General features: G+C 38.8%; 1 long non-coding RNA gene across 1 annotated transcript in view; it reads left to right on the plus strand.

Annotated features, from left to right (window-relative positions):
- LOC105553207 overlaps positions 1 to 8,600 on the plus strand; it is an 87,809-nt gene extending 79,209 nt beyond the window's left edge. The window contains exons 2-3 of the long non-coding RNA XR_001008119.1: positions 7,435 to 7,581; positions 8,423 to 8,600. This is a non-coding gene — a long non-coding RNA (uncharacterized LOC105553207). The remainder of the gene's footprint in view (positions 1 to 7,434; positions 7,582 to 8,422) is intronic.
- The last annotated feature ends 820 nt before the right edge of the window (positions 8,601 to 9,420 follow it).

The raw sequence follows: 9,420 nt of genomic DNA on the forward strand, positions 1-9,420 counted from the left end.
AGTAGTCCATGGTGTATATGTGCCACATTTTCTTTATCCAGTCTATCATTGATGGGCATTTGGGTTGGTTCCAAGTCTTTGCTATTGTGAACAATGCTGCAATAAACATACGTGTACATGTGTCTTTATAGTAGAATGATTTATAATCCTTTTGGTATAAACCCAGTAATAGGATTGCTGGGTCAAATGGTATTTCTGGTTCTAGCTCCTTGAGGAATTACCACACTGTCTCCCACAATGGTTGAACTAATTGACACTCCCACCAACGGTGTAAAAACATTCCTATTTCTCCACATCCTCTCCAGCATCTGTTGTTTCCTGATTTTTTAATGATTGCCATTCTAACTGAAGATGGTATCTCATTGTGGTTTTGATTTGCATTTCTCTGATGACCAGTGATGATGAGCTCTTTTTCATGTTTATTGGTTGCATAAATGTCTTCTTTTGAGAGCTTTTATATCCCTGACCCACTCTTTGATAGGGTTGTTTTTTCTTGTAAATTTAAGTTCTTTGTAGATTCTGAATATTAGCCCTATGTCGGATGGATAGATTGAAAAAATTTTCTCCCATTCTGTAGGTTGCCTGTTTACTCTGATGATAGTTTCTTTTGCTGTGCAGAAGCTCTTTAATTAGATCCCATTTGTCAATTTTGGCTTTTGTTGCCATTGCTTTTAGTGTTTTAGTCATGAAGTCTTTGCCCATGCCTATGTCCTGAATGGTATTGCCTAGGTTTTCTTCTAGCATTTTTATGGTTTTAGGTCCTAAGTTTACATCTTTAATTCATCTTGAGTTAATTTTTGCATAAGGTGGAAGGAAGGAGTTCAGTTTCAGTTTTCTGCATATGGCTAGCCAATTTTCCCAACACTATTTATTAAATAGAGAATCCTTTCCCCATTGCTTGTTTTTGTCAGGTTTGTCAAAGATCAGATGGTTGTAGATGTATGGTATTATTTCTGAGGCCTCTGTTCTGTTCCATTGGTCTATATCTCTGTTTTGGTACCAGTACGATGCTGTTTTGGTTACTGTAACCTTGTAGTATAGTTTGAAGTCAGGTAGCATGATGCCTCCAGCTTTGTTCTTTTTGCTTAGGATTGTCTTGGCTATGTGAGCTCTTTTTTTGAAATTTAAAGTAGTATTTTCTAATTCTGTGAAGAATGTCAATGGTAGCTTGATGGGGATAGCATCAACTATAAATTACTTTGGGCAGTATGGCCATTTTCATGATATTGATTCTTCTTATCCATGAGCATGGAATGTTTTTCCATTTGTTTGTGTCCTGATTTCTTTGAGCAGGGGTTTGTAGCTCTCCTTGAAGAGGTCCTTCACATCCCTTGTAAGTTGAATTCCTAGGTGTTTTATTCTCTTTGTAGCAATTGTGAATGGGAGTTCACGCATGATTTGGCTTTTCTATTGTTGGTATATAGAAATGCTTGTAATTTTTGCACATTGATTTTGTATCCTGAGACTTTGCTGAAGTTGCTTATCAGCTTAAGGAGATTTTGGGCTGAGAAGATGGGGTTTTCTAAATATACAATCATGTCATCTGCAAACAGAGACAATTTGACTTCCTCTTTTCCTATTTGAATATGCTTTATTTCTTTTTCTTGCCTGATTGCCCTGGCCAGAATTTCCAATACTACATTGAATAGGAGTGGTGAGAGAGGGCATCCTTGTCTTGTGTCAGTTTTCAAAGGGAATGCTTCCAGTTTTTGCCCATTCAGTATGATATTGGCTATGGGTTTTTCATAAAAACTCTTATTATTTTGAGATACATTCCATCAATACCTAGTTCATTGAGAGTTTTTAGCATGAAGGGGTATTGAATTCTATCAAAGGTCTTTTCTGCATCTATTGAGATAATCATGTGATTTTTGTCATTGGTTCTATTTATGTGATGGATGTTTATTGATTTGCATATATTGAACCAGCCTTGCATCCCAAGTCATGAAGCTGACTTGATCATGGAAAAGCTTTTTGATGTGCTGCTGGATTTGGTTTGCCAGGGTTTTATTGAGGATTTTTGCATCGATGTTCATCAGGGATATTGGACTGAAATTTTCGTTTTTGATTGTGTCTCTGCCAGGTTTTGGTATCAGGATGCTGGCCTCATAAAATGAGTTAGAAAGGATTCCCTCTTTTTCTTTTGTTTGGAATAGTTTCAGAAGGAATGGTACCAGCATCTCCTTGTTCCTCTGGTAGAATTTGGCTGTGAATCCATCTAGTCCTCGAAGTTTTTTGGTTGGTAGGATGTTAATTACTGCCTCAATTTCAGAACTTGTTATTGGTCTATTCAGGGATTCAACTTCTTCCTGGTTTAGACTTGGGAGGGTGAGGGTGTATTTGTCCAGGAATTTATCCATTTCTTACAGATTTTCTAGTTTGTTTGCATAGAGGTGTTTATAGTATTCTCTGATGGTAGTTTCTTTTTCTGTGGGATCAGTGGTGATATCCCCTTTATCATTTTTTATTGCATCTATTTGATTCTTCTTTTATTAGTGTGGTTAGCGGTCTATTTTGTTGCTCTTTTCAAAAAACCAGCTCCTGGATTCTTTTTTTGAAGGGTTTTTTGTGTCTCTATCCCCTTCAGTTCTGCTCTGATTTTATTATTTCTTGTCTTCTGCTAGCTTTTGAATTTGTTTGCTTTTGCTTCTCTAGTTCTTTTAATTGTGATGTTAGGGTGTTGATTTTAGATCTTTCCTGCTTTCTCTTGTGGGCATTTAGTGCTACAAATTTCCCTCTAAACACTGCTTTAGCTGTGTCCCAGAGATTCTGGTACGTTGTGTCTTTGTTCTTATTGGTTTCAAATAACTTATTTATTTCTGCCTTAATTTCCTCATTTACCCAGTAGTTATTTAGGAGCAATTTGTTCAGTTTCCATGTAGTTGTGCAGTCTCGAGTGAGTTTCTTAATCCTGAGCTCTAATTGGATTACACTGTGGTCTGAGACTCTGTTTGTTATGATTTCCATTCTTTTGCATTTGCTGAGGAGTGTTTTACATCCAATTATGTGGTCAGTTTTAGAGTAAGTGCAGTGTGGTGCTGAGAAGAATGTATATTCTGTTGATTTGGGGTGGAGAGTTCTGTAGATGTCTGTTAGTTCTGCTTAGTCCAGAGTTGAGTTAAAGTCCTGAATATCCTTGTTAATTTTCTCATTGATCTGTCTAATATTGACAGTGTTAGTCTCCCACTATTATTGTGTGGGTGTCTAAGTTCTTTTGTAGGTTTCTCAGGACTTGCTTTATGAATCTGGGTGCTCCTATATTGGGTGCATGTATATTTAGGATAGTTAGCTCTTCTTGTTGACTTCATCCCTTTACCATTATGTAATGCTCTTCTTTGTCTCTTTTGATCTTATCTTTGTTGGTTTAAAGTCTGTTTTATTAGAGACTAGGATTGCAAGCCCTGCTTTTTTTTTTTTTTTGCTTTCCATTTGCTTGGTAAACATTAGTCCATCCCTTTATTTTGAGCCTATGTGTGTCTTTGCACGTGTAATGGGTCTCCTGAATACAGCACACTGATGGGTCTTGACTCTTTATCCAATTTGCCAGTCTGTGTCTTTTAGTTCGGGCATTTAGCCCATTTACATTTAAGGTTAATATTGTTATATGTGAATCTGATCCTGTCATTATGATGCTAGCTGGTTATTTTGCCCATTAATTGATGCAGTTTCTTCACAGTGTTGATGGTCTTTGCAATTTGGTATGTTTTTGCAGTGGCTGGTATCTGTTGTTCCTTATCTTGTTTTGTGCTTCCTTCAGGAGCTCTTATAAGGCAGACCTGGTGGTGACAAAATCTCTCAGCATTTGCTTGTCTGTAAAGGATTTTATTTCTCCTTTATTTATGAAGCTTAGTTTGGCTGGATATGAAATTCTGGGTTGAAAATTATTTTAAGAATGTTGGATATTGGCCCCCACTCTCTTCTGGTTTGTAGGCTTTCTGCCAAGAGATCTGCTTTTAGTCTGATGGGCTTCCCTTTGTGGGTAACCAGACCTTTCTCTCTGGCTTCCCTTAACATTTTTTCCTCCATTTCAACATTGGTGAATCTGACAATTATGTGTCTTGGGACTGCTCTTCTTGAAGAGTATCTTTGTGGTGTTCTCTGTATTTCCTGAATTTGAATGTTGGCTTATCTTGCTAGGTTGGGGGAGTTCTCCTGGGTAATATCCTGAAGCATGTGTTCCAACTTGGTTTCATTCTCCCTGTCACTTTCAGGTACACCAATCAAATGTAGATTTGGTCTTTTCACATAGTTCCATATTTCTTGGAGGCTTTGTTCATTTCTTTTTATTTTTTCTCTAATTTTGTCTTCATGCTTTATTTCATTAAGTTGATCTTCAATCTCTGATATCTTTCTTCTACTTGATTGATTCAGCTATTGATACTTGAGTATGCTTCATGAAGTTCTCGTGCTGTTTTTCAGCTCCATCAGGTAATTTATGTTCTTCTATAAACTGGTTATTCTAGTTAGCAATTCGTCTAACCTGTTTTCAAGGTTCTTAGCTTCCTTGCATTGGGTTAGAACATGCTCCTTTAGTTTGGAGGAGTTTGTTATTACCCACCTTCTGAAGCCTATTTCTGTCAATTTGTCAAACTCATTCTCTGGTTTTGTTCCCTTGCTGGTGAGGAGTTGTGATCCTTTGGAGAAGATGAGGCATTCTGGTGTTAGAAATTTTCAGACTTTTTGTGCTGGTTTTTCCTCATCTTTGTGGATTTATCTACCTTTGGTCTTTGATGCTGGTGACCTTTGGATGGGATTTTCCGTGTCTGGACGTCCTTTGTGTTGATGTTCATGCTATTTCTTTCTATTCGTTAGTTTTCCTTCTAAGAGGTCACTCTGCTGCAGTTCTGCTGGAGTTTGCTGGAGGTCCACTCCAGGCCCAGTTTGCCTGGGTATCTCCAGTAGAGGCTGCAGAACAGTAAAGATTGCTGTCTGTTCCTTCCTCTGGAAGCTTCGTCCCAGAGGGGCATCCACCAGATGCCAGCTGGAGCTTTCCTGTATGAGGTGTCTATCGGCCCCTGCTGGGAGGTATCTCCCAGTCAGGAGACATGGGGTCAGGGACCTATTTGAGGAGGCAGTCTGACCCTTAGCAGAACTTCTACACTGTGCTGGAAGATCCGCTGCTCTCTTCAGAGCCATCAGGTAGGGGCATTTAAGTACGCTGAAGCTGTACCCACAGCCGCCCCTTCTCCCAGGTGCTCTGTCCCAGGGTTATGAGGGTTTTATCTATAAGCCCCTGATTTAGGCTGCTGCCTTTCTTTCAGGGATGCCCTGCCCAGAGAGGAGGAATCGAGAGAGGGAGTCTTGCTACAGCAGCTTTGCAGAGCTGCGGTGGGCCTCTCCAAGTTCGAACTTTCTGGCAGCTTTGTTTACACTATGAGGGTGAAACCGCCTACTCACACCTCAGTAATGGCAGACGCCCCTCCCCCAACCAAGCTCCAGTGTCCCAGGTCAACTTCAGACTGCTGTGCTGGCAATGAGAATTTCAAGCCAATGGATCTTAACTTGCTGGGCTCTGTGGGGGTGGGATCTGCTGAGTGAGACCACTTGGCTCCCTGGCTTCCGCCCCCTTTCCAGGGGAGTGAACAGTTCTCTGACATTCCAGGTGCCACTGGGGTATGGAAAACAAACAAACAAACAAACAACCCTGCAGCTAGCTCAGTGTCTGCCCAAGTGGCCACCCGGTTTTGCGCTTGAAACCCAGGTCCCTTGTGGTGTAGGTACCGGAGGGAATCTCCTGGTCTAGGGGTTGGAAAGACTGTGGAAAAGCATAGTCTCTGGGCCAAAGTGCACCGCTCCTCTTGGCACAGTCTCTCAGAGCTTCCATTGGCTAGGGGAGGGAGTTCCCTGACCCCATGCGCTTCCTGGGTGAGGCAATGCGCCATCCTGCTTTGGCTCGCCCTCTGTGGGCTACACCCACTGTCTAACCAGTCCCAATGAGATTAACTGGGTACCTCAGAGGGAAATGCAGAAATCGCCTGCCTTTTGCATTAATCTCGCTGGGAACTGTAGACTGGAGCTGTTTCCATTTGGCCATCTTGCCTGCCTTCCGGGATTTATGTTTTGAGAGAGTCAATCCTTGATAGTTACCTTGTACTTTTGTGGAGAGGATGTTATCATTGTCCCTGATTTAGGGGAAAATGCTAAGAAAATAAGTGATTTTCAAAACCTTGCCATGATGCCATCAGTAATGGAGTTTGGACTAGTACTGGGAACCTCTAGGTATTGACTTGAGACTGTATGCTTATAGGATGTCAGTTCTCTTCAACAGAAGTGTTTTTAAGCTTTCCAAAATTTCCATAAAAATAAAAATGGATGGCAGTTTTTTCTTTTTGAAGAAAATTTTAGCTATCTTTACATAATAGCTGCTTAAGAACTGAAAAATAAAGCAAGACTACTTGTCTCAGGTTTTGTTGTATAAATTGAGTGAAATAGACAACAAAAATAGCCAGGCTAGGTGGTGCACACCTACATAGAAGGCTGAGGCAGGAGGATCACTTGAGCCTAGGAGTCTGAAGCCAGCTGGGTTAATATAGCGAGAGTCCATCTCTAAAAATAATAATAAACTTTAAAAAATCTGAAAAGAATACAATAAGCATAAATGGGGAGAAATTAAAAGGAGACACTAAAAAATATGTCACTGCTCCCACATCTTCTCTGCACTCCCCCAAGGCGCAATTTTTTACTTCTTTTCACCTTTATTTCCTATGGAATCCCAGCCTTAACAATGGAAATTGGAAAAAGCAACTAGACACTATAGAGGAAAAAAAAGAACAAAGAAATACGTTAAGGAACTAAAGAAAGGAAGGAGAGAGGGAGGGAGGAAGGAAAATAGGAAAGAAAATCTGGATGTAGACTGTAAGTGGACTAACTTCCAGAGGTCAGGGCCACATGGGCTGAAAACATGTTTAGAACCCGCTTTCACAGGAATTCTGCAAGTATCTAGAAGGGCTTTTGCCAGAAAACTGTTAAGCTTAACTAACATTCTATTGTGAATGTTTCGTGATATAAAGTAATTTTAGTCCTGTATTCAAGGTCAAGAAATGTTTCTTTTTAAAATATAAGGGCACGAACCCTCCTTTGTCAAGCTCATTAACAGAAAATGATATCTTTATTATTTGTCAGTGGATTTCCAATCAATTATCATCTGATGCAAAAATAATCCCAGGAGGTAAGATTAAGTATTGTTTAAATCATGGAACCAAGACCTATAGTCAGACATGACCTCAATAATGCAAATGCGTTTGTGAATAGCTGGGAAGATAAATTCATTTATAACAACAGACGGTGTCAGGAGAAGATTAAAATATATATGCACCACATAGATGAAATAATTGTAATCAGGACAGCAGAATTACCACAATTGGAGAATTTCACTGAATAGCTGAATTTCATGTATAACACAATCAAATTTTCTGCCTCATTCAGTCTCACCAGTGTTCATTTCCTGGATGTTCTGACTAATTTAAACTATGGTTAATTGAATACTGAAATATTCAGGAAACAATGACAAGAACAATTTGCTATGGACAATTTCCACCTGTACTCTCAAGACTTAGAAGCCATATGGATAGAATGAAATAGGTGAGATGAATCATATTTCACTAAATGTTTGCCACAAAATTAGTTTTTGCTTAGGAGGATATAAAGGAAGGGGCTATAAAATGCTAAGGTTAAAGCATTTGTTGAAAGAAGGTAATATAAATAGATATAAATTTCAGTGTTTGCTGGTAGAAAAGATTTCAAGCAATTTCAAAGTTGTAATCCTTGCATTTATGTGTTATTTTCTTATAAAGGAAATTTGCCTGTTCAACTGCACTTCAAAAACCAGTCATTCTTTTCATCATGCTAAATTAGAAAATTTTCCAGGAAAACGTCTTAAGTGTATTAAAGTTAGAACTATTTTTTTAATATAAAACAACCATCCATACTTGAACATTTACAGATTGATTCTCAGTTTTCATATATAGACAGATGATTTGAAAACACTGGATACTACAATCTATACATTTCCCCACTGACCTCCACGTCCCCATTCCTTTACATTGTAGTTCTGCATTGCTGCCAGGAGACATCAGAACCATTTTTACAATATAAATACACTGGAAGGAAGAGATTCCTGTAGAACATTAACAGAGAATGATATCTTTATTAATATATCTTTGCTGTATATATATTTGTAACAATGTAATATATCTTTGTAACAGTGATATCTTTAATTCCTACTACTTAATGTTAAGTTAATGTCATAGGACACTTAATTTCTCCAGGCAGTGTCATGTCTTTGACCAAAAGGGATGAAAATATCAAATGTTAGACCTGGAAGTAACCTTGGGGTATCCAGGGGAATAACCTCATTATGCAAATAAAGAGCCGCAGCGGTCCACTGACTTCTTCTCACAGCTGATGAGTGAATATTCTCCAGGATTCCATCATTCTCGGCCCATCTCTCCCATCCCAAGTCATTTTTGTTCTCTCCCCGCAGGCAGTCAGAAGACTAGAAGTGAAGGGGTGAGCAGTAGATAGAGCAGTTTATAAGACTATGTTAAGACCATGATGAAAAGACATTAGAGGAAGCAGTAAAAAAGCAATATGTGACTCTTAGAGCAGGTAAGTGTGCTTGCCCCATCAAGCCACGCATAGCTGTCCCTCCCCTAAGGTTAGGACCTGGCTATATGTTTGTCCGATATTCTACCTCTATGGCCTCTCTGGTGATTTAAAGGCACATTCTCTCTCCATCTCTGTCCGTTTCTCTATGAGATTATTTTCACTTTGACCATTGCCCTCATTTACTTACCCTCAGCATAATGACAACAGATTGAGAGTTAAAAATAAATCCCTTGTTTCCAATCTATTAAAAAAGAACTTAAATTTAAGGATGGATCAAAAAGAGAAATGATATCACAAGTATTTTTTAAATTAACGTTTTAGGTATTTTACTGATCACCTTTAACTCAACTGTAGTTTCAGCTGAGGAAGTTAATGAAACAGTTAGATGGGTGTTTCCTGATCTATTTCTTTTTCTTCTTTTTTTGTAGGAATTGATGGTGTCTTGGAATATCTGCTTCAGGATGATAATGAAACTAATGATTTGGGCAGAAGAAGCCATGGGAGGAACTTTCACATTTGGTGAGGCAAGTACAATTTTGTTAGGGCTTTTTGGAACTGCATTTGAAAACTCTTGAAAACTTGCTTAGTGGTTTTGTGATTTGTGGTGTATATCAAATATTGAAAAGCTGTCAGTAAACAGGATGAGAAGTTCTCTTTTAAATACAGTCAGAGGCACTATAAAAACTAGCAATTCTAAACCTACTGCAAAATAAAAATTGCCCAAAAGAACTGTCATTCTAGAGTGCTTACATGCTCCTCTTATCAGTCAGCCAAGATTAATGGTAAGTTCCAAAGGTCTTCATATTGTTGCTT

Source organism: Mandrillus leucophaeus, unplaced genomic scaffold, assembly GCF_000951045.1.
Source record: "Mandrillus leucophaeus isolate KB7577 unplaced genomic scaffold, Mleu.le_1.0 Scaffold587, whole genome shotgun sequence".
Taxonomy (NCBI): domain Eukaryota; kingdom Metazoa; phylum Chordata; class Mammalia; order Primates; family Cercopithecidae; genus Mandrillus; species Mandrillus leucophaeus.